This window comes from Chiloscyllium plagiosum, chromosome 14, assembly GCF_004010195.1.
Source record: "Chiloscyllium plagiosum isolate BGI_BamShark_2017 chromosome 14, ASM401019v2, whole genome shotgun sequence".
NCBI classification, from domain to species: Eukaryota; Metazoa; Chordata; class Chondrichthyes; order Orectolobiformes; family Hemiscylliidae; genus Chiloscyllium; species Chiloscyllium plagiosum.
Genome location: NC_057723.1, coordinates 47,414,401 through 47,441,275, shown reverse-complemented (window position 1 = coordinate 47,441,275; position 26,875 = coordinate 47,414,401). Strand labels below are relative to the sequence as shown.

General features: G+C 40.6%; 2 long non-coding RNA genes across 3 annotated transcripts in view; one reads left to right on the top strand and one right to left on the bottom strand.

Moving 5' to 3' along the window:
* The window catches only part of LOC122556702, a 147,069-nt gene that overhangs the window by 1,195 nt on the left and 118,999 nt on the right, over positions 1-26,875 (bottom strand). The gene's annotated exons all lie outside the window — the stretch shown is intronic.
* LOC122556700 lies at positions 21-17,047 on the top strand. Of its 2 annotated transcripts, XR_006313616.1 has the most exons (4): positions 21-128; positions 225-363; positions 5,754-5,924; positions 15,925-17,047. It is a non-coding gene; the product is annotated as an uncharacterized LOC122556700 (long non-coding RNA). The 2 variants fall into 2 exon arrangements; XR_006313615.1 differs by lacking the exons at positions 21-128; positions 225-363; positions 5,754-5,924 and adding an exon at positions 12,901-14,273.

Genomic DNA, 26,875 nt, shown 5'->3' with positions numbered 1-26,875 from the left:
CGTTTAAGTGAAAAATCAATACTGCAATCTTTGGAAGTTCAAAATACTGAAAGAGGCAAATCTAAACAGGTAGAAAACGAATTCAACCTTTATACAGTCAACTGGCTTCCAAAGCTCACACTAAACAGGTAATTTTCTTTCTCTAGCCCAAAGCACTGAGGGTAGAATGATAAATTGTTCAGAGACAAGAACATTTTAGCCTAATATTGATTTTTTTCTTGCAGTTCTGCAACCAAACTGTGTCAAGCCAACAAATCTTTGGGTCTTCAATTTCTATTAACTGAAAGTGCTGCTACTTTTGAGACTGAGCCGTTGATGGAAAAAATGCATGACAGTATTGATTACTGAAAGAAAGGCAACTAGGTACTGTGGATTTTACATTATAGTTTAAAAAAAACATACTTAATTCACATGGTAATTATACACGTAGAGAGCTAACACAGAGTAGGTTAATTGGCAAAAGTAACAGTGATGATTCTTGAAGAATTTATTTTTAATGTGGCAAGTCAATACAATATACTACCAGAGAGGTCACAGGAAGCAGATTCAATCATAATGCGTGAAAAGGAAATTGGAGAACTCCTGAAGGGGAGAAAGAATTATAGAGAAAGAGAAGAAAAGTGCAACTAATTGGGTGGCTTATGCATAATTCCTAGTTGGTGCAGTATTCTCTTCCCTTCCTGGACTGCTCAGACAGCACCGCCATCTCCTGTAATGATGGGCTGAATCATTTCCTTCAGTGCCACATAATGAATACAGACTGTCAATTAGGAATGCACAGTAAATGTTGGTTTTACCTCTTATACCCACAACTTATGAATAAATGTTTTTAAAAGATATATGTTTTAAAAGGATTGGGGTCCTTTGCAAAAAAAAAGGTTAAATAGGAGATTGCAAGAAATACAAGCTAATAAATGGAGGAAAAGCTTAGATGCAAAAGTTAGTCTTCAGTCTTTCCATCATGATGTGATTCATTACATCATTGCTGACATATTATTTTTGATATATTCAAGTGTTAACCTTTTGCTCACCATCTGCCTAAGTTTGTTGTCATTATACAATATTTACATGTTTCTACAATCTCCCCCCAAAATTTGTTTCACAGAGATAACTGTTGTAATGGTTTCACCAATCTCCTTAATTTTGTTTGATGGTCTCCAGGAAGTGATTGATGCTCTATGTTCTTTAAGATTCCATTTGCGCCCTAAAACTCACTGTGAAACTTGACAGAAAAATTCAGCACTTTTGTCCTGCTTTCTACCCAAACATTTGGATAGCTTGTTCATCCTAAAAATGGTTTTCTTCTCATCAATATTAATACCAGTGCACTCAGTTGCTGAATCTTCTCTATGCCTGTGCCTTCCCATTGTTAGTTTCTGATCTGTTATTGCCTCTGCATCTTAGAGCTCTGACAAGCTATAGGTCTTGTAATTGAAGGTGTAGTGATGCAGTTCTCAATACTCTTCTTTGAATTCTCTCACTCGTGATCAGCTGAAGTGACACTTGGCAGTTGTGTGTGCTTGAGAGAGCAGGGAGTTAGGTCAGTCAAGAGTTCACATGTGCAATGAAAATACCGTCAGAATGGAAATACAGCTCCACATCTCTGAGGGAGTACTGAGCAGGATCGCCTCTCAGAAATATAGCGTTCCCTTCTTTCGTAAGAAATGTCAATCTGCTTGAGGTTGACACTTCCATGAAAATCTGGCCCCTCGTTCATATGAGCTGTCCTTCCGTTCTGGGGTTAAAATATTTTGTACTCAAGACAGACTGTTCTAAAATGACCACATAGGATTAGCACTCAATATTTTTGGCAGGAGAACTTTGTGCCATTACAGCCCCTTCCTGCAGCAGCAAGAACACAAAGTAACACAGCACTTCAGGCAGCATCCGAGGAGCAGCAAAATCGACGATTCGGGCAAAAGCCCTTCATCAGGAATAAAGGCAGAGAGCCTGAAGCATGGAGAGATAAGCTACAAGACGGTCGGGGTGGGGAGAAAGTAGCATAGAGTACAATAGGTGAGTGGGGGAGGGGATGAAGGTGATAGGTCAGGGAGGAAGGTGGAATGGATAGGTGGAAAAGAAGATAGGCAGGTAGGACAAGCCATAGAGACAGTGCTGAGCTGAAAGTTTGGTTCCTATATCTACATCATGCATAGTCAGTTTAATACTTCCCAGCTTATATCTTCCCAGCATATCTCTCCATGTGATTGTCATAATTCTTTTAGGACATTTTGATTTTCCTCTGGAATTTATCACAATTTTTGAGAACTTACTCCTTGTCCAATTTAACTTGAGGAGTATCAAATTCAGAATCATCCGAATTTGACTATTCACTCTTTGTTGTAAACAGAAACACATTTTCCTTTTGCTTTCTTTCCCTATCAATTGAGCATATTCACATGACAACTCTGTGAGTTTTCCTTCTATCTACCCTTCTTATCAAATTATTCAATTTCCTTTCGATTTAATAAGATCCACTAAACCTTGCCTTTAAAGGTTCACCTGTCACTGGTAGTAACGCTAACACTTTATCTCCACGAATAAAGTTATGAATTTTTGATCACTTGTCTGCTTCCAGCTTCATCATATGCCGTGCTACCTTTAAAAGCTTTCTAGCTAACTCATCTGCTCTATTTAATCTCCCTAAAATTTGAGAAATAGTCCAAATATATAACCTTTGAACTTTGACTCACCAACTTTTCCTTGATTTCAGTGGTCCTCTTACTGCATGTCTGAAAACTAATTCAAATGAACTGAATTTAGTTGATTCATTATGGGTATCCCTAATCGCAAAAAGTATAATTGGAATTCCTTTATCCCAATCATCTGGATAGTATTGACCATAGGTCCAGGAAGGGGAGGGAGGTGTCAGGGTGGAATGTGTTGGTGAAGTTGATGAATTGTTCAACCTCCTCGCGGGAGCACGAGGTGGCGCCAATGCAGTCATCAATGTAGCGGAGGAATAGGTGGGGAGTGGTGCCGGTGTAATTACAGAAGATCAACTGTTCTACGTAACCAACAAAGAGACAGGGATAGCTGGGGCCCATACGTGTGCCCATGGCTACCCCTTTGGTCTGGAGGAAGTGGGAGGATTCAAAGGAGAAATTGTTAAGGGTGAGGACCAGTTCGGCCAAACGAATGAGAGTGTCGGTGGAGGGGTACTGTTGGGAACGTCTGGAGAGGTAAAAACGGAGGGCTTGGAGGCCCTGGTCATGGTGGATGGAGGTGTAGAGGGATTGGATATCCATGGTGAAGATGAGGCGTTGGGGACCGGGCAAACTGAAGTCTTTGAGGAGGTGGAGGGCGTGGGTGGTGTCTCGAACGTATGTGGGGAGTTCCTGGACTAGGGGGGATAGGACAGTGTCGAGGTAGGTAGAGATGAGTTCAGTGGGGCAGGAGCATGCTGAGACAATGGGTCGGCCAGGGTGGTCAGGCTTGTGGATCTTGGAAAGGAGGTAGAACCGGGCAGTGCGGGGTTCCCGGACTATGAGGTTGGAAGCTGTGGGTGGGAGATCTCCTGAGGTGACGAGGTTCTGTATGGTCTGGGAAATGATGGTTTGGTGATGGGGGTTGGGGTCATGGTCGAGGTGGCGGTAGGAAGAGGTGTCCTCGAGTTGGCGTTTAGCTTCAGTGGTGTAGAGGTCAGTGCGCCAGACTACTACTGCGCCCCCTTTATCCGCTGGCTTGATGGTGAGGTTGGGATTGGAGCAGAGGGATTGGAGGGCTGCGCGTTGTGAGGGTGAGAGGTTGGAGTGGGGGAGGCAAACAGACAAAATGGAGTTTACAAGATTAACCATTCAAAATTTAATGTAATGCCTTGGAGGCTTGAAAACATGCTCTGATCTGGTCATCTGGAGAAGTAGATAATGTTCTTTGTTATATGTGTTTGACAAATTGGTTGTCTTGCTGCTGATTGCTGGCACCCAGCAACATCACACAATCATCAGCAGCAGAGTTTTCTTCCTTATTCTTTTCATGCATGATTGATGTGTTGTTCATTGGTCTCAGCTGACTTCTGTTCCTTCCTAATCTAGTACCATGATCAGTCAGGCCTTTGTATGGTCTCAGCTGGTTGCAAATTCTAAAACATTTGCTAACATCCAAGTTTGTATTTCTGACTCACTCTCACTGCCCAGTTCAAAATGTTGGTAGTTCTCTTCCTACTTGTTAGTTATATGTCTCTCTTATTCTCTTCCATCTCTGAAGAAGATTATCCAATGTCTCAGAATAGTTAGATAATTCATTGCTGGGCAAGATTGTTCTCACTTCTCTTCCAAATATAAGTTGTACTGAGAGTGATAACCCCTTCTCGAGTTTTTTTGCAGATAAAAACAGCAATGCTACCTGAAAATCTTGTTTTGTTGCTCAATACTTTCTGATCATTGAGTTTTTAGTAGTTATCATACATTCTGCTATGCCATTTGAGTATGAATAGTTGGTAACAATGTGATACAGGTCATTTTCCACTTAGTACCCATGTCTATAATCCATTTGCCAGTCAACTGCAGACCGATATTAAATACCATCTGTTCTGGGATACTAAATAAATTGAAAATGCAGTGTCTGTGATAGTTGCACTCATGTTGCTGAGGCATCAAGCAATGAAAAATTTGGTAAGTAATCCATCACAAGGATGTAATTTTCCTTGAGTAGGTCAGTTGCTACTTTCATCTAAGGAATGAATAGATTTCACGATATGTATGTAGAACCTCCTTCTGCTGCTGGGGTTAGCACGTTTGATAAACCTTACATACATTCATGAGTCATAGAGTCATAGAGATGTACAGCATGGAAACTGACCCTTTGGTCCAACTTGTCCATGCTGACCAGATATCCCAACCCAATCTAGTCCCACCTACCAGCACTCAGCCCATAACTCTCCAAACCCTGCCTATTCATATACCCATCCAGATGCCTTTTAAATATTGCAATTATGCAAGCCTCCACCACTTCCTCTGGCAGCTCATTCCGTATACGTACCACCCACTGCATGAAAAAGTTGCCCCTTAGGTCTCTTTTATATCTTTTCCCTCTCACCCTAAACCTATGCCCTCTAGTTCTGGACCCCCCACCCCCACACACACCCCAGAGAAAAAACTTGTCTATTTATCCTATCCATTCCCCTCATGATTTTATAAACCGCTATAAGATCACCCCTCAGCCTCCGATGCTCCAGGGAAAACAGCCCTAGCCTATTCAACCTCTCCTTACAGCTCAAATCCTCCAACCCTGGCAACATCCTTGTAAATCTTTTCTGAACCCTTTCAAGTTTCACAACATCCTTCTGATAGGAAGGAGACCAGAATTGCCATTGAGTGTCTTCATTCATCCTTTGCCAGTAAAATAATTCATGGGCTAGACTGTCTTGTGTGTTCAATACACATGCGTTTGTAGTGTAATATGGACATTTTATTTTACTTTCGTGCTTTCCATATTAGGAATTGTTTGTCCTTGAAACTGACTCGTCATGATATACCAAGTTCCCTTCTGTATAGAGAAAGTGAACAAATGTTCTCAGGTATTTCTTTAGTACTGTCAGACCATTCCAGGAGAGTGATCTTTCATAATTCTTGTAGTTACTCACCTTTGGTAATCTCTGTTCATTAGCTCTAGCCAAAGTGTAATAACTTAATATTAAAAATGTCTTCAGATTCAAATAACTTCATTCTATTATGTGTGGTTTGTTGCATGCCAGTGGGTGAAGTTTAAATCTCATGAATTGTGACTACATCAATATCTGTGCTTACTGGTAGACCTCCCACTAGTAGACCATTGGTATCTACCAATCAGAAGACTTTGGGAAGCCAAGATGAATTTGCATGTTGGCATCAAAGGGTGGTCCTGTCAACGCATAGAATTTGCGATCCATTAAATGCTGTGAGATGGGCTCTTCTAGTATATACCATGGAGTATTACTTGCTAAGGTACATGTTTTCTGTTGTAATATGTTGGTAGCAGTTTTTGTGTTGATGTTAATTTGTAAGGTGTGTTATTCTGCCTTATGAAAACATGTTACTTTTGGTTGTAAATGATTTTTATCACTTTATGCTATTGATATGGTATATGAGGTTAACAATATCTTCTGAAATTTGCCTTTTACTTCCTTGACAAACATCGAATTGTTTGTGTCAATGCATGTGCTAACACTTTCCTGCTGCTAGTGCCGTGGTGATGTATCCTTTTGTTCTTTTTTAATCAGAACTGCGAGCACTCATTTTTTTTTCTAAAAGAGAGACGGTTCTTCTTACTTTAAAGAACTTGATATTAATCAGAAAAGAATGAATTTGCTCCTCTGACTGATCAATGTCTATCTACAGAGTTGTACTCATGCTGCTGATTGTTCAGATTTGTTGATGACTAGTGCTCTTGTCAGTTAATCTTCAATGAGGCTTACACATACTCAACGCTGAGATTTTGGACTCTTTCTTTGGAAAAAAAAATCAAGGTAAAAACAATGACTGCAGATGCTGGAAACCAGATTCTGGATTAGTGGTGCTGGAAAAGCACAGCAGTTCAGGCAGCATCCGAGGAGCAGTAAAATCAACGTTTTGGGCACGAAACGTCGATTTTACTGCTCCTCAGATACTGCCTGAACCACTAATCGAGAATCCGGAATAAAACATCACACTAACCATGATATACATTTTGCCTCCAGCATGGAATCTTAAACTGATGTGGCAATGTTTATGCTATCCCTCAGAAAATAAGAAACTAGAGCATGGGTAACATAGTTAAAGAGATCCAACACTTTCATTGCAGGTCATTGATATGTACAAATATTAAATTTACAGGCACAGCCATGCCTGGGCTCACATGAATCTTTTTGGCTACAAAGTGTAAAATGCTTCCATCAGCACAACTTCATTCAAGTAGCCTGAGACTTTTATATCTCAGGCCACTTACAATGATATGGCAATGATAACATGAGTCTTTCATTGAAAGGCATATTGACCTACAAACTCTGAGACATAAAGACATTATTCCACTGATTACTGAAGTATGTATCAAAATTTCATCATACATTGCTGCATCTTAATTAACTCCCTGTCTTGCTTAAATGTCATCTGCATTGCTGGGATTTCATAGAATCAATTACTACCCTGATCCTTATGTGATTTGGCTGTTAACCCAGAAGAATGCCTTGCCTTCATTGGTCAGAACACCGAGTATAGGATTTGGCACATCAAATTGTGGCTGCACAGGACATTGATGAGGCTGCTATGTACAATTCTGGTCACCCTTCCATAGGATGGATGTTGCTAAACTTGAGGGGGTACAGAAAAGATTGACAGGGATTAGAGGTTTGAATTATAGGGAGAGGCTGAACAGGCTGGGTTTTTCTTTTACCCTGGACCATCGGAGGCTGAGGGGTGACCTTATAGAGATTTGTAAAATCATGAGGAGGATAGATAAAGTGAACAGCTAGGATCGTTTTCCGAGGGTGAAGTAGGTTAAGGTAAGAGGCGTCGGTTTAAGGTAAGAGGGGAAAGATTTAAAAGGGTCCTAACTGATAACTTTTTCACATAGAGGGTTGTGCTGTATGGAAAAAGCTGCCAGAGGAACTGGTGGAGGTTGGTACAATTACAACATTTAAATGGCATCTGGATGGGTATATGAATAGGAACTGTTCAGAGGGATGCACAGAACATAAAACATAGAACAGTACAGCACAGTACGGGCCCTTCAGCCCTCAATGCTGTGCCGATCTTTTATGCTAGATCAGACTAACCTACGCACCATTCATTTTACTATCATCCATGTGCCTATCCAAGAGTTGCTTAAATGTCCCTAATCTATCCGACTCTACTACCAATGCTGGCAGTGCATTCCATGCACCCACCACTCTCTGTATAAAGAATCTACCTCTGACATCTCCCCTAAACCTTCTTCCAATCACCTTCAAATTATGCCTCCTTGTGATAGTCATTTCCGTCCTGCAAAAAAGTCTCTGGACATCCACTCTATCTATGCCTCTCACCATCTTGTACACCTCTATCAAGTCTCCTCTCATCCTTCTTTGCTCCAATGAGAAAAGCCCCAGTTCCCTCAATCTTTCTTCATAAGACATGCCCTCCAGTCCAGGCAGCATCCTGGTAAACTTCCTCTGCACCCTTTCTAAAGCTTCCACATTCTTCCTACAATGAGGCAACCAGAACTGAACACAATATTCCAAGTGTGATCTAAACAGGGCTTTAAACAGCTGCAGAATAACCTTGTGGTTCATCAACTCAATCCCCCTGCTAATGAAAGCCAACAAACCATACGCCTTTCAAGCAGCCCTATCAACTTGGGTGGCAACTTTGAGGGATCTATGTTCAAGGACCCCATGATCCCTCTGTTCCTCCACATTGCCAAGAATCTTCTCTTTTATCCTGTATTCTGCATTCAAATTTGACCTTCCAAAGTGAATTACTTCACACTTTTCCAGGTTGAATTCCATCTGCCACTTCCTAGCCAGGTTCTCCATCCTGTCAATGTCCCGTTGCAACCTACAACAGCTCTCCACACTAACTACCACTTCACCATCCTTTGTGTCATTGGCAAACTTACTAACCCACCTTTCCACTTCCTCATCCAAGTCATTTATAAACATCACTAAGAGCAGAGGTTCAAGAACCGGTCCCTGCAGAACACTATCAGTCACCAAGCTCCAGGCTGAATACTTTCCATCTACCACCTCCCTTGGGTGGCACGGTGGCTCAGTGGTTAGCACTACTGCCTCGCAGCACCAGAGACCTGAGTTCGATTCCAGTCTTGGGTGACTGTCTGTATGGAGTCTGCATATTCTCCCTGTGTCTGCGTGGGTTTCCTTTGGGTGCTCTGGTTTCCTCCCATAATCCAAACATATGCAGGTCAGGTGAATTGGCCATGTTAGTGTAGGGTCATGATTAGAGTGGTTCTGGAAAAGCTCAGCACCACTCAAGAATGATTCCTGATGAAGGGCTTTTGCCCGAAACATCGATTTTCCTGCTCCTCAGTTGCTGCCTGACCTGCTGTGCTTTTCCAGCACCACTCTAATCTTGACTCTGATCTCCAGCATCTGCAGTCTTCACTTTTGCCATGTTAGTGTAGGTTATAAGTCAGGGGTAAATGTAAGGGAATGGGTCTGGTGGGTTACTGTTCGGAGGGTCGGTGTGGACTTGTTGAGCTGAAGGGACTGTTTCCACACTGTAGGGATTCTAATTCTAATTCTAATTCTCTTTCTTCTATGGACCAGCCAATACTGTATTCAGACAGCCAGATTTCCCATGCCTCCTTACTTTCTGAATGAGCTTACCATGGGGAACCTTATCAAGCGCCTTGCTAAATTTCATGTAACCACATACACTGCTCTACCTTCATCAATGTATTTTGACACATTCTCAAAGAATTCAATAAGATTTGTGAGGCATGACCTGCCCCTCACAAAGCCATGCTGACTATCTCTAATCAAACATTGGTTTTCCAAGTAATCATAATTCCTATCTCTCAGAATCCTCTCCAATACTTTACCCATGACAGACATGAGACTGTCTGGTGAGGTAATTTCCAGGATTATCCCTATCCTCTTTCTTGAACAAGGGAATTACATTTGCCACCCTCCAATCATCTATCATTACTCTAGTGGACTGTGAGGATGCAAAGATCGTCACATAGGCGCAACAATCTCTTCCTCACTTTCTGTACGAACCTTGGGTATATCTCATCTGACCCAGGGGATTTATCTATCTCCACGAATTTCAAATTTTTCAGCACATCCTCCTTCTTAACATCAACCTGTTCAAGTATATCAGTCTGTTTCATCCTGTCCTCAAAAACATCAAGGTCGCTCCCACGAGTGAATACTGAAGCAAAGTATTCATTAAAGTATCCATTCCTTACATCTTCTGACTCCAGGCGCAAGTTCCCTCCACTATCCTTGATCATCCTACCCTTACTCTGACGATCCTCTTGCTCTTCACATTAGTGTAGAATGGCTTAGGATTTTCCTTAATCCTATCCCCTAAAGCTTTTGCATGTCCCTTTCTAGCTCCCCTAAGTCCATTCTTCAGTTCCTTCCTGGCTAAGTTGTAATCTTTGAAAGCCCTGTCCAATTCTTGCCTCTCAACCTTAAGTAAGCTTCCATCTTTCTCTTGACTAGATGTTCCACATCCCTTGTCACCCAAGGATCTTCAACTTACCATCCCTTCCTTGCCTCAGTGGGACAAACCTGCCCAGCACTATCAGCAATTGCTCCCCTCCACTTTTCTGTTGTCCATTTCCCTGAGAACATTGGTTCCCAATTTAAGTGCCCCAGTTCCTACCTAACAGCATTTTAATTCCCTCTCCCCTTATTAAATACTTTCCCACACCATCTGCTCCTTTCTCTCTTCATGAGTATAATAAAGGTCAAGGAATTATGATCACTATCACCAAAATGCTCTCCCACTCAGAGATCTGACACCTGGCATGGTTCGTTGCCAAGCACCAAATCCAACATGGCCTTCCCCTTTAGTCGACATATTGAACTCTTCCTGGACACACCTGACAAAAACTGCTCCATCCAAACTGGTAACTAAGGAGGTTCCAATCAGTATTAGGGAAGTTAAAGTCACCCATGACAATACCCTGTTACTTCTGCACCTTTCCAAAATCTGCCTCCCAATCTGCTCCTCCATGTTTCTGTTGCTATTGAAGGGGTCTGTAGAAAGCTCCCAATAAAGTGATTGCTACTTTCCTGTTTCTGACTTCCACCCATACCAACTTTGTAGACAAATCCTCCTCGACGATCTCTCTTTTTGCAGCTGTAATGCTATCCCTGATTAGCAATGCCATTCCTCCACCTCTTTTACCTGCTCTCCCCTGCCATTCCTTTTGTAACACCTAAACCCTGGAGCATCCAACAATTATTCCTGCCCCTGTGGTATCCAAGTGTCATAATGACCACAACATCATAGTTTCAAGTCCTGATCCATGCTCTAAGTTCATCACCCTTCTTCCTGATACTTCTTGCATTAAAATAGATACTTCTTGTATTAATATCACACTTCAACCCATCACACTGACTGCATCTTTGTCCTATCAAGTGCTTATCCCTCCTCACAGACTCTCTGTATGCTCTATTTGACTGTTCACTACCTACTCCATCATCTGATCCATAACTCTAGTCCCCACCCTCCTGCCAATCTAGTTTAAACCCTCCTGAAGAGCTCTAGCAAACCTCCCACCCAGAATATTGGTGCCCCTCCAGTTCAGATGCAATCTGTCCTTCTCGTACAGATCCCACCTTTCCCAGAAGGTATCCCAAAGATCCACATTTCTGAAGCCCTTCCACGCTACACCACCCAGGATATGAGCCAAGTGCTAGCAAATGGGACTAGGTCAGATGTAGATGTCTGGTCAGTGTGGATGATTTGAACCAAAGGGTCTGTTTCCATGCTGTATTAGTCTATGATTCTATGAGTTAATGGCTAGCCCAGTCATGTCACTTCTCAGATGTCTAAATGTTCAAAAATCTGAAAACACTAGGGTCTGTTTCATGGCTTCCCCTTATTGCTTGCTTCCTGTGCTGTTTAGTCATTATTCACTTGTCTGCTGCTGCTTTCAGTCACTGCACTGTTCTTTTAGTGCTTTTCCCACTGCTTATCCACATTTTATGACTATATACACTTAGACTTACACATACTGTTATTGCTTTCTTTGGGGTCTGACCAACATTATGTGATCTATTATATCATGACCGAATTACTTATTACATACATATTCAACTGTGAAAACTTGAATGTACAAATTATGCATTCTGGATTAAACATTATTAAATGCTTGTTTCATAGAGCATAGCACATAGAACAGTAGAACACAGGAACTGGCCCTTGGCCCACCATGCTTCAGGGTACCTACTACCCTCTGCATGAAAAGCTTGCATTACAAATCCCCTTTAAACTTGCCCCTTTCACCTTAAACCTATGCCCCCAAGTATCTGATATTTCATCCCTGGGAAAAAGACTCTGACTATCCACCCTATTCTGAATGGTCCTGCCATTTACTGTATACTTGCCTCTTGCATTTTACCTCCTGAAATGCATTACCTCAAACTTTCTTTTTAGATTAGATTACTTACAGTGTGGAAACAGGCCCTTCGGCCCAACACGTCCATACCGACCTGCCGAAGCGCAACCCACCCAGACCCATTCCCCTTCATCTACCCCCTCACCTTTCACTACGGGCAATATAGAATGGCCAATTCGCATAACCTGCACATTTTTGGATTGTAGGAGGAAACCAGAGCACCCAGAGGAAACCCACGCAGACACGGGGAGAGTGTGCAAACTCCACACAGAGTCGCCTGAGGCGGGAATTGAACCCGGGTCTCTGACGCTGTGAGGCAGCAGTGCTAACTACTGTGCCACCATGCCGCCCACTGATGCTGTGAGGCAGCAGTGCTTACTGTGCCACCGTGCCACCCACTTGTCTGGATTAAACTTCATCTGCCATTTTTCCACTCAACTTTCCAACTGATCTATATCCTGCTGTTACCTTTGATAACCTTTCTCAGTATCCACAACTCCACCAATGTTCACATCATCTTCAAAAATATTAATCAGGCCACTGACATTTTCACTCAATTCATTTACATATACTACAAACAACTGATGTCCCAGCAGAACAGATTCCTTGTAGAATACCACTGGTCTGACCTCCAGTCAGAAAAATACCCCTCAACAAGCACCCTCTGTCTTCCATGACCAAGCCAATTTTGTATCCAACTTACCACTCAACATGGATACCATATGACTCAATCTTCTTGACAAGTCCACCATGAGGCACCTTGTGAAATGCTTTAATAAAATTCACATAGGCAACATCGACTGCCTTACCCTCATCAATCATCTTTTTCTCTTCCTCAAAACACTTCCTCAAATCTGTGAGACAAGACCTCCCCCAACAGAGCCAAGATGCCTATCTCTAATAAGACCATTCCTCCCAAATATGAGTAAATCCTACACCAAAGACTTCTCTCCAATAATATCCCAAACCCTGACGTAAGGCTTACTGGCCTGTAATTTGTTGGATTATCGTTGTTTCAAGGTAGAAGTGTGGATATTTAATCTAAAGGTCATCTGGCCCTCTAAACTGATCCCATTTTCTTTTAAACAGGACACCTAAATTAAATGTTAGCAGGTACTTTGTTCCTACCAGATGCTAAACCACTGCATTACTTTCAATTGGTAGAGAGAATTTAATGAAAATTAATCTAGCCAGCATGCCAAATAAATAGTATAGATCAAATGAACAATTGGTGATGCTTCCATTTTTCTGAACACTTCAAATCTCAACTGAAATTTTGAAGCGAAATTGAAAAGGGAATAAAAATGAATGTTGTTGACATTTATTTTTAATGTGATATGTGAGGCTTTGTGAGCTAGTAGAAGCTATCTGACCAATGAACTCTTTCACTTGAGACAAGAGGTCCCAGACAGATTGCTGTAGGCAAGAAAAATACTTCTTTTGCATCTTGACTACAGTTTCTTTTAAAGAAACTAATCAGGTTGTGTGAGTGACACAGTGAGAATGAAGAAGATAGAATCAAATGTTTAGTTGATTGTTGCTTCAGTTACAAAAACCAATAAGTTAAATAAGTTCTAGGGTACGAACCTGGGCATTGTTTTTCTTAGTCATGCATATCCCTTTATATTTGGTATTTTCTGGTTTGTTCACATTTCATTTTTCTAACGCATGAATACATTTTTCATCAGGAATTGCTTTAAATACAAAATATATAAGTTTTGATAAAATAACAACAGAAAATGTTGGGAAAACTCAACAGGTCTGGTAGCATATGTGGAGAGAAACCAGAGTTAATGTTTTGTGTCCAGTGACCCTTCCTCTGAACAGAACAGTTCAGCTGCAGTTTCACTTATGTTTTATACATTACTAGCATTGCTTCCCTGCTACTGATTTATTTGGCCATGACTAAGCATGGCTTTTACTATCGTGATAAAATAAAGGTCAAGATATATTGGGAGAATAGGTCTGTACATTCTAAATAACCTTGATATTACTACATCAATATTGCAAAACACAATGATAACTAGCAAGCTGAAAACTTAGGTTCTAGGGGCTGGACTGGAATCAATCTGGGGTCAGGAACCCAATGGCCAACTCGTATGCAGGTTCTTATTCTTCATTATGTTAACGTCAGCAACACAAATAATTTAGTAATGCATATTTTTTGAGAGGCAAGTACAGAACCCAATTAGTAGTGCCAGGTCTGGCCTGGAGATGGAACCTAGTACCGAAGGCCCTTTGAAAAGGTAAGTGTCATTTGGATTGAGCTTGTCATTTGTTGAGGAGAATCCAAAGGGGTGTTCACAGTGTGGCTGGCCTCCATAGCTGGTCCCAAGATTGTCATTGATCTTTTCCTAATGCTTTAAACTATGTTGTCACCGAGAGGTGAGAAACATTGTTCTTGGTATCAGAGAGAAGAAATCTGCCCAAAGACACAAAAAGGGCCTGATGGAAGTGGTTAAGAGGTCAGCAGTAGAGGAGCAGGGTCATTTCAAGTAAGGAAAGGATGCATTGTGAAATGAATCCAACAGATAGTTAGAGACAGTTAAAAATCAAAACTTTAGTTCAACAACAAGTGAAGAAATTTCTATTGCTAGTGGTCTTATTTTTCTATTGTGATTCACTGGGCGATCTCCGAAGTTTCATGTGGAAAGTTTTAATTTTTCCCCTTCTAAACTAAAAGCATTTGCAGTAGAGCTCACATCACTATGGAAAGTTATAGTATGCACAATTCTAATAAATGCATTTCTCAAATAGCATTATTCACTGATTTGTATTGACCTATTGTCTGTCCCATTACTCCTGTTAAGCCCATTATTGTTCCTGGTTTTCTTTCAGTCATTCCCTGAGTGAGTTCAGTACCATTTTTATTAACTATCTCTTTGAATCTCTGAGAACTGATCTGACTTTAATCCTTTATAATCTTGTTTGCCTTTATTTGTATATCTAAAATTATTGGTTTAAAATTGTTGTTCTTTTCCAGATTATGCTGTTGGCTTTCATTTAATTCTTCACCCTCTCCCACTTTCTGACTTTATTTTCATTGTGTTCCTCAACCCCACACATTTCCAAATTTGAAGGTAGTATTAATTGGGGTACACTATGCTACTAACCAATTTAGCTTTTCTTCAAGAAATTTCCAAATATTAATATTCTTTTAAGGCAAAATTGTCAATCTATGCTTATTTAACAAATAACCTAAGGAAGAAAAGAAATCCATAAGATCTGCTTCTCTCTTTATCTGGAGATCTATTTAGCCCTTAGCGTCTTGTTATTAGTATACATAAATGGGAGACATTGCAGACTAACATATTAATGCACAAAAAACTTTTGGTTACATGAGTTGACCAGTTTATATGATTGTTATAAATTGAATAGCTCGCTAGGGTTAGGCTGACATCTCCAAGTGAAGGGTTGGGACATATCCACTCTGTGTAATTTAATAGCTTCATGTTAGCCTGGACACTTCTGTGCCTACAATGTAATTTTGTACACAATAGCAAATGTAACAGATGTAATATATGCCTAGTTCCTTACCTAATGAGATATAATGTAAGCATTGTTACGTTGGCTAAAATATCCTGCTACAGGCAAAATCCACATCAGGAAGGGGGATCCAATTGACATAGGGGCCTGTGATGGAGGTAGTATGCATCACTAACTAGGAGCCTATAGGGGTAATCCTGCCAGACTGTACATTGGGCACATGCGTCAACCAAGACCTGTTCTATCACAACTGCAGCAGGCTAAGTCCTATATCTATCAGGCTGGTCCATGAGTGGGTGACCCACTAGTGTCTCTCTGATAAAATCCTAGAGGTGTGGTTGCTGGTGGGCCTGAGGAAGATGCAGCATCCTAAATTAAATGTTAGCCTATCTTTTTTCTCTCTTTGAGCAGTCGGTAAAGTTCAGCCCAAGAATACATTCATGAACAATGGTGGAACAAAAAGAACAGAGAAGTTCTCCTGACCAACATTTCTCCATCAATTACCACCACCAAAGCATTTTAATTGCTTTAATTGCAGTTTATGGGATCACCTTGTCGACAGTATATTACAACATCCTATGACACTGTGTGCATATTGTTTTTTAAAGGACACAAATCTAATCGGGAGAGCAGAAAGTTGATTGTTTATATAAGGTAATTACTGAAGGATATCTTCTTATACCAAGAAGCATCTCATAGTAGAAACATTTGTGATTCTATTTTATTAAGCACCAGCTATTTCCAATTTATGTATCTGATAATACTGTAAATACTGTTTTATAATAATTAGCACCCAATCTCTTGTTCTTTCTATGAGTGTTTTTTTCCCCTCACCTCAATGTGTTGCCTTGAAAAGTCTGGATCAAAACTTATAATCATTCTATTGTTAATAATAAAGAGGCAAAAGACATCAAAATTGAAAAAGGATGTAGGTATAATAATTTCAAAGTTAAACAGAAATTAAACAAGAATAATGTCATTATTTTCATGTAATGACATGAAAATGTTTAATGACTCAATTTCTTGCAGGAGCATTAACACCTTTCTCTCCTTGACAGAGCTTGCACTGATCATCTAATTAATCCATCTGAGATATCCCACAATTCTTGTCCAGCTGTAAATCCAATTTCTGTATTATGTTCTTCCCCAAGCAACTCCATTGTTTTACTCAGAACAAACTAGGTAATTCTGAGCAATACAAGAAATGTTAGTGTAGCCCAGATAGTGAACAGTGAGGGCTTCAAAAACAAAATTAAAATAGGATGTGATGTAAATCACTCTTATTGATAGTGATAATATACACTGAAGCAAGAAATATGCAATGAAAATATGAATTAATCACAGAGACTTTAAAACTTCTATGTTTTGTAAATAATGTTTAGTTTATGATGTGTTCTCTATACTTTACAACACAGTAATCATTTGCTAGGGTTGTTTGTAAAATGGTCAATTATGTATATTCATTCTTTTAAAATTTACATACTAAATACTTGAAGCCAACTTACTAAGAATTAAAGTGAGTGGTCAAATTAAACTGAACTTGTTATTGAGCTTGTTTTATTACATACATTTTGAATCATTCTCATATCAATTATGCACATAATATAAAAGTCATAAAATATTCAACAACAATCCTGTCACTGATCCTGATTTAATTCAGGAAAATGAATAATCGTTTAGTACTTGATTATGGTCGCTATCTATTCAGCACAGCCACGATCCTTACTGATAATAAACCTCTCTCTATCAGACTTAATGTCAGGGTGCCAAAGAAGTATAAGTTCTTGGAATGTGACAAGTACTATCAAACAAGTGCTTAGAGTTGAGATTTCAAACTTTACTTTCAACTCTGCACTAATAAATAAAGATGTGAAAATCAAACTTTCTGCAAGTTATCTGACATTGGAAACTTGTACCCAGAAAATGAAAAATGCAAAATAATTTTTATAAGCTACTGTGGTTCATCTCAATCTTAAAAGAAAGAAAATAACTTTGCCACTGTTTAGGCAAATCTGAACTGACATTAACAACTTCTAACTGGAATGGAAGCAATACTTGGTGTGATAAAATGGACAAGAGCAGAAAGAACAATAATTGGAATTGGCTAATTAATTAAAATGTTGAATTGAGTTGGTGCAGAATCTTTTTAAATCGTCTTATTAAATTAAAAGAAAGAATTTGAGGATGTTGATCATTCATACAACAAGTAGGAACTGTGAAATTTAACACACAAGTAAAAATCTGTTTTTTAGAAAATAAAGTGTAACTGGGTGCATAATTACATAGATGAATTCAAGTCTATATTTCACATATTATGTAATGAGCATCATTCAAAGTATTTGATCAAAGAAGAGCATTGATGTTACATAATATATCCTACAGTTTTTAGAGACACAGATAGTTTGATGGGCAGATAATCCTTGTAGCAGCACAGTCTAGACTATTGCATGAGGGCTGTGTAGAATCTCAGAGGCAGCAAAGGCATTAGGAATTGCCTGGAAAATTGAAGATACCGATGGGCAATTCCTCAGCATCTGGAAGCCCCCACAAGAATCCATTAAAATCAAAGCAGTTTTTTCCTCAATTAATAGTTATCCAGGAAATATTAGAGATTAAAAACCTAGTCTATCTCTTGTAGCTACTTAACTAACTAATCATCCACTCCCTAACTTACTCACCCAAATATGCTTCCACCCAGCCCTCAACCCCTTTCAAAGAACAAGAAAAAAAAAATTGATGAAAATTGAGAAAGGTATGCAAAGTAAAGTGCTGCCACCACCCAAGAAAAACAGAAGACAATGTTGCTCATTAAGTTGCTGGCCCATTGCTGCCTCCCATCATCAATTGCGTGATCCAAGTCTTCCCTGGCCACTTCTGTGATTCATTCCTCAATTAAATGAGGAACCTAACATCAACCCTACACCACCATCCCACCGTCCCACCACTCTTAGTTGAGAGTGTGGTGCTGGAAAAGCACAGCAGGTCAGGCAGCATCCGAGGAGCAGGAAAATCGACGTTACAGGCCTGTACTGAGGATTAGATTAGATTAGATTAGATTAGATTACTTACAGTGTGGAAACAGGCCCTTCGGCCCAACAAGTCCACACCGACCTGCCGAAGCGTATACCACCCAGACCCATACTCCTACATTTACCTCTTCACCTAACACTATGGACAATTTAGCATGGTCAATTCACCTAACCTGCACATTTTTGGATTGTGGGAGGAAACCGGAGCACCCGGAGGAAACCCACGCAGACACGGGGAGAATGTGCAAACTCCACACAGAGAGTCGCCTGAGGCGGGAATTGAACCCGGGTCTCTGGCGCTGTGAGGCAGCAATGCTAACCACTGTGCCACCGTGCCGCCCACCATGCCGGAGCCCTTCATCAGGAATGAGGAAGAGAGGGACTCACTGAGATCTTTGTAGAGCGATGAGGAGAACTTCTTTAAGAGTAGGCATCATTGGAAGAGGCTTCGCAGTAAGATTGAAATCAACTTGGAGACAGTGAGGTCTGCAGATGCTGGAGATTAGAGTCGAGAGTGTGCTGCTGGAAAAGCACAACAGGTCAAGCAGCATCCGAGGAGCTGGAAAATTGACGTTTCAGGCAAAAGCCCTTCATCAGGAAAGGCTCCGGCCCAAAACGTTAATTTTCCTGCTGTCAACTCTGATCTCCAGCATCTGCAGACCTCACTGTTTCCCAGCACGCTTCGCCAGATTAAGGGACAGTTTTGCGTGCATTGAGATTTCAGAAACGCTTTAGTCTGAAGGGAAGGGGACCAAGAGCAGTTTGTGACCATGCACGACGATATGAGATGTGAGGCATCCCAGTGAGTGAATAGGGAGTACTGAGGACATGAGAGATTGGTAGCTTGAGAGAATATAATTGGTTGAGTACTTGAATGGGCATGGTGCTTGAAATGCTGAGCCTTGAAATCTGACCTCCTTGGTGAGCCACATGTGCAATGCCTGAGTTAGAAGGTATGCTGGTCCTGCTGCTATGAGGCAGCAGAAAAAAAGATGCTGCCATTTACCCTTGTGGTGTACCGGAGATCATTGACCTTCTTGTGTCGTTGCTGATGTCCCTTTTTGTTGCAGTCAGAGTGTTGAGCTGTGTTGTATAGTTTGTGTAGGCTATACAGGTCTCGGGGGTGTTCTTCTCATTTAGTCATCTGGGGCCTTCTCTCCATGACCCTCTCGATGACAGGAGTAGCTCATGTGAGTTTTATCTTCTTAGACCACGTGTTTAGATTTATGGCACTGATCAACACAGTCTGAGGGGACATTCCTGGCTTGCAGTATCTGAAGTAGTCTTCAGCTATCTGTTACTATACATGAGAGCCTTCGAACCTTGACAATCCTAACTATTGCAAGAATTTTGTGCTGATACACCATGTGATTTGTCAAGTTACTCGTACAAAGTTACACTTGCATAGTTAATGATCTCAGAAGCACATGATTACCTTGCAATATGATATGACATCACCTAATACACACAGTGTCATTCTTTAAATCAAAAGGGAAAGTTCTATGCATAGTGTGAGATTCAATCCCCAGAATGGACTAATTGATTTAGGCCATTTTGTCATTTGCTTCACACAAATGGCAGCTCACCTGTAACCTTCTGTTTTTCTTAAATTGCTAGATTTGAACATTAATCACTAAATTCACCTCAGAAAGTTAAGCTAAACAAGTACAATTTCTATCAGTATGATAATTGTTGATGCAAGGCCAATCAACCTCTTTGCTCCATAAAGAGAAAATTTACATTGTTTAATATCCTTCTTGCATGTAGTAAGTCATCTTCATAAACACTGTCCACCCTGACGTCAAATTCACCTGGACCATCTCAGACACCTCCCTCTTCACGGACCTCTCCATTTCCATTTCCAGTGACCGATTCAACACAGACATCCATTACAAAGTCCCAACTCCCACAGCTACCTGGACTTCCACCCCCTTCCCCCATCCCACCTCCTGTGAAAATGTTATCCCTTATTCCCAACTCCTCCCCCTCTGCCGCATCTACTCCCAAGATGATCAATTCCACCATTGAACATCCCAGATGGTCTTCTTCTTCAAAGACAGCAATTTCCCTCCCACGTGGCCAATGATGCCATCCAGTGCATCTCCTCCACTTCCTGAACCTCTGCCCTTGAAACCCATCCCTCCAATTGTAACAAGGACAGAACCCCCCCCCCCCCCCCCAAACTCCAGATACATCACATCATCCTCCACCATTTCCGACACCTACAAACAGACCCTACCACCAGAGGTATATTTCCCTCCCCATCCCTATCTGCTTTTCATAGAGATCATTCCCTCTATGACTCCTTTGTCAGGTCCACACCCCCCCACCAACCCACCCTTCCCTCCCGGCATCTTTCTCTGCAACCACAAGAGGTGCAAGACCTACGCCCACAACTCTCCCCTCTCCTCCGTCTAAGGCTCCACACACGTCATTTACTGTATCTGTGGTACCCAATGTGATCTCCTCTACATCAGGTAGACAGGACGCCAACTTGCAGATCATTTCAGAGAACATCGCCAGGACACCTGTGCCAACCAACCCCACTGCCCTGTGGCTGAACACTTTAACACCCCCTCCCATACCACCAAGGACATGCAGGTCCTAGGCCTCCTCCATCACCAAACTGTAACCACCCGATGCCTGGAGGAAGAACACCTCATCTTCCACATGGGACTCCACAACCACACAGGACCAATGCCATTTTCCTCTTTTCCCCTTCCCCTACTTTATCCTAGTCCCAACCTTCCAGCTCGGCATTGCCGTCTTGAACAATTCTACCTGTCCATCTTCCTTCCCACCTATCCACTCCATCCTTCTCTCCGACCTATCACTTTCACCCCAACCTTCATCTACCTACCTCATTCCCAGCGACCTTCCCCCCAGCTCCACCCTCCTCCCATTTATCTTTCAGCCTCCCAGGCCCACAAGCTTCATTTCTGATGAAGGGCTTGTGCCTGATACGTCAATTCACTTGCTCCTCGGATGCTACCTGATCTGCTGTGCTTTTCCAGCAGCATACTCTTTGACTGTAGTAAGTCATTGTTAGATTTTAAATATGTTAGGTATCTTTTTATCTCCTTTTTATGCTTTCTCTTATTCCAGTTCTTTATATACTCTTCTCATTTCTTTCTTTATGTGATTTGGCTCTAATTCATCTTCATTTTCACCATCCTGTGATTATTTTTCAAATCTTTAATCTCATAGGTTAAGGAGACATATAGTTGGTCCTTTCATTCATAAAAATCCCAGATGTCCCATTGTTCTCACCATTCTCTTCCCTGTTTGTATTGTCAGCAAGTTTTAGTGAAATTATTTTTTGAGCTGAAGAGCACAGGAAAAAGTTCAGCTAGTATTGTATGTCCAAGATGTCTTGTTCTAACTTTGACCACTGAATCATAGCCGTAGGGAATATTCATTGTCATTTTGGTTCAGTCTATTTTGATGCTGTAGTCTGCCTGGAATGATTCAAACAGAAAGTCACAGGAATGAATGGAAGCAGGAGTTTTAAGTATGTTGGATAAAAAGTTGTGACATTTTTTAAGGATTGGCCTTTATAACAGAAATGCCCTTGGTCATAATTTTCTAAAATTGAACGAGCATTGTATTGATCGTCTGAGATATGTATCAATAACTAACAAGGACATTTGTTGCTTCCTATTTATTTATTACTAATTTAGGAGCAGGTTCAAATGACTAAATGGCTTACTTCAACTTCTATTTCCTATTACAGTTTAGTTGTTGTGAACCAGCCTCTGGCAAAAATAAAATCGGTTTCCTTATTTCCAGGTTAAATATTGTTAGATAAAAGTGATTTTCACAGGGAAAACATTAACTTAGGAAGCAATTCGTATTGGTACTGAGTGTATGTTTCTCAACTGGATGTCAGGCAGCTGCAACAAGGGAATTTGCCAGATAAAAAGATTTAACTAAATGAATATGAAAGTTTTTTTAAAAATTGTATCGTGTCACTGCCTGTTAATTTCTGGTGTAAAGATTTCTTGGCATTTTGACATAGAACATTGTTAGTTTGCTTTCCTCATTTTGGAAGCATTATGGCCAATATTTGATCTTCTGTCATGACTTCAAAAGAACTGCCACAAAGCTGTGAACCTGACAGAAAGGATATTGTACATAGCAGATAGTACAGAAGGAAATACAGATGAATGATTTGTTCTGAAAAGAACCACAGCATTTTACCAGCTAACCAATTTCTAAAGAAATATTTGCTGGACTGCAGAAATGCAGAATGCATATCTTCTGAACCTTTCTCCCTTAGTTTTGCCCCTATAATTTAGTAGCTTTGCTTGAATGCATGCCTTTAAGTCTATATAAGATAGACACTTTGATACAAATGATGATTCAATTCTGCTTTAAGGCACCATTTACTGAATTTAATATTCTAAAATGTATTGTGTAGGTCAGTTGTTCAGGCAGGACTTCAATTCAGGCATATGACCTGTTCCTCTGGTTGTGCGGATGTCAGATTGACTGACCATGTAATCATTATTTGAAGGCACTTGGCACAATAAGAAAACAATTTATGAGGAATGACAAACCCCAAGTGTTTCAGGATCACAGTTATGTATCGATGATGTTTATGAAGGTGATTGGTGGCTTAACAATAACACAATTCAGTCGAGAGTGCGGTGCTGGAAAAGCACAGCAGGTCAGGCAGCATTCAAGGAGCAGGAAAATTGATGGTGATGAAGCAGTTTTGCCCAAAACATCGATTTTCCTGATCCTCAGATGCTACCTGACCTGCTGTGTTTTTCCAGCACCACACTGTCGACTCTAACATCCAGCATCTACAGTCCTCACTTTTGCCTAATAACACAATTCAATTCCACCCCACCACCCCCCCACCCCTCCCCACCACCTCTAAACAGCATCCCCTCATTCCTGTTTCACAGAAGCTATGGGAGCCCTGAATCAGATTTATTTCAAGTCACTATTAGTTTAACTTGAAGAGTGGATTGCAGCATCAATTTCACAAAAAAAAACTCTAAAGATAAGTGGGAAACAAATAAGCTTTCTCTTCCACTATTGCCAATATCTTAATTTAAATTTTAAATAGTTTAATTTGTGTACCTATTAAGAATATATAACTTTAACAGCAGAAAAGAGTTATGATGCCAAAATGTATATCACCACCCCCACCAGCATTCTTTCATCCACAGAGGACAACAGAAATGCAACATTTTATTATTTTTGCTAGTTTCAGATTAAGCGGTACTTTGAAAGAACAACAGGCTGTTGGATTCCTTTTACTTGTAGAGCAATGATAAATGCACAATCATCGGCTTACCATATTAGTTTCCCTCAAGAAATCTGTTTGACAGCACTTTGTTTCTCATCTTCATCTATAGGTACCATGCTATCAGAAGTGACATTGTTTTCTTTAATGATGACACCACAATCTACACAATGATTATCAACCCATCTGAAAGACAAGCAATGAACAAATTACTGCAGACAGATGGATAGTAGACAGATAAATGAGGTAATATCCTCAATGCTAAGGAGAACAGGTCATTTACTCTGTCATGGAAGATGAACAATATTGTGACTGTCTACCTGTACTCACTCGGGTAGCTTTAAATGTTCAGCTCCTTTACTTATTAATCACATTTGATCTTCATCTCCAATGAATGGAAATTCTCAACAGAAGTGAGTTCTACTAATTTGTGTCATATTCTACAATGGCAATTTCTGGATAACAAAGACTTTTATATGCAGGTTTTGGGAGGCCGCAATAAACAAACATCTCTAGTTCTTCGGCACAAACTCAACACCACGCAGACTGATGGATTTAATACTCATCCATTTCAGAGTTTACTCTGTGTAATTTTGATTAAACTAACCCTGCAATGCCACACAAGAAATTGCTCACTTTAAAGTTTGATATTTTGACGGAATCATACAAATGCATCTCAACATTCTATCCCATTAGGCACAGAACATGAGCAGTGAAGCTTCATGCACCACATCTCCTGATTGTAGAACTCTCTAAATTACAGAATGCTTGAGGTTATGCATAGGGTTAAGTGTTAGTAAAAGCAGCCAATGGAAGCTATGAAGTAGGTTTTCCCCAGAGTAAGCAGTACTCTAGCTCAATCCATTTAATTGCTATTCTATTGAAATGAACAGAAGAAGAACCAAGTTACACAGAACCACTGCTACCATGTTTAGAGTCATAGTCATACAGCACAGAAGAGCCCCTTTGGCCAATTGTGTCTGTGCTACCAACACAAATCCCAGTTTCCAGAACTTGGCCCTTAGCCTTGAAAGTTTAGACATGTCAAGTGCCTATCCACGCACTTTTTAAAGATTGTGAGATTTCCTGCCTCTACTACCCTTCCAGGCAGTGCACTCCAGATTCCTACTACCATCTGGGTGAAATTATTTTACCTCAAATACCCTCTGAACTTTCTGGCCTCAACCTTAAAATGATGCCCCCTTGTTATTGACCCTCTCAACTTAGGATAGCAACTGTTTTCTATCCACGCTCTTTATGCCCCTCATAATCTTCTACTGCTCAATCAGGTTCCCTCTCAGCCTTCTCTGCTGTAAAGGAAACAGCCCAAGCTTATCCAGCCTCTCTTCATAGATAAACTGCTCCATCCCAGGCAACATCCTGGTGAATCTCCTCTGCATTTCTACCAATGCAATCACATTCTTCCAATAGTGCAGCAACCAGAACTGCACAATGTACTCCAGATGTAGCCTAACCAAAGTTTTGTACAGCTCCAACATAAACGACTCTGCTCTATAATCTATGCCATGATTCATAAAGGCAAATGTCCCTTTTTCCTTCTTAATGACTCTATTATCCTGTCCTGCCACCTTCAAGGATCTGCGGACAAACACCCCAGGTTACTTCTGTTCTTCTGAGCTTTCCAGTGTCCTGCCATTCATTGAGTACTCCCTTGCTGTGTTACTTCTACAAATTGTAATACTTCATACTTCTTAATGTTAAATTTCATCTGCTATTGATATGTCCATCTGACCCATCCATTTCTATCTTTGCATAACCTTCTTCCTCACTGTCAATCACTCAGCCATGATGTGGAGGTGCCAGTACTGGACTGGGGTGGACAATATCAGAAGTCACATGACACAAGATTACAGTCCAACAGGTTTATTTGAAATCACAAACTTTCCCGACTTAGATGCCGACGTCTCCAGCCTGTCTATATCCTCTGGCAATTCTCCTCACTATCCACAATGCTCCCAGTCTTTGTGTCATCCACAAACTTACTAATCAGACCACACACATAATCATCCAAATCATTTATATACATTACAAACAATAGGGGTCTGAGCACTGAGCACTGCAGAACACCACTGATCACAGGTCTCCAGATGAAAAACACCCTTCCACCATTACTCTCTGTCTTCTATGACCAAACTGGTTCTGTATATATCTTACCAGCTCATGATGGATCTAATGTGACTTCATCTTCTATATCAACCTGGAGATGAATTTTGCCAGACATGTCATACATGTCAGCTAATTGGAAACCCACAGGCAGTAATAAAACATGTACCTTTAATACCTATTCCAGCATTTGTGGTACCCTTCACAAGAGTCTTGATTGATTGTGTAGGTCCCCTACCTCAAACAAAAAGTGGGAATAAGTATTTATTAACAATAATGGATGTGTCAATTAGATTTTCAGAGGTAATCCCATTATACAACATCACAGCTAAAAGGGATGTAGAAGAACTACTTAAATGTTTTACTAGATACTAACTACCAATAGAGATCCAGTCAGATCAAGAATCAAACTTCACATCCAAACTATTCAAGGAGGTTCTGAATAACTTGGGAATAAAGCAATTCAAATCTACTGCGTACCATTCAGAATCACAGGGAGCACTAGACAGATGGCATCAAACACTAAAGACCATGTTGAGGGCTTATGGTCAGGATTATCCAGATGATTGGGATAAGGGAGTTCCGTTTGTACTTTTTGCGATCAGAGATGCACCAAATGAATCGACCAAATTCAGTCCATTTGAATTCATCTTTGGACATGAAGTATGGAATAAATGGAGTTAAAAATCACACAACACCAGGTTGTAGTCCAACAAGTTTAATTGGAAGCACACTAGCTTTTGGAGCGACGCTCCTTCATCAGGTGATAGTGGAGGGCTCGATCGTAACACAGAATTTATAGCAAACATTTGCAGTGTGATGTAACTGAAATTATACATTGAAAAATTGATTGTCTGTTAAGCCTTTCATCTGTTAGAATACAGTGATAGTTTCACTTCTTTCATGTGTAAATCACAAAACTTTTTTTTTAAAGTTGCATTCTCGGGTTAGC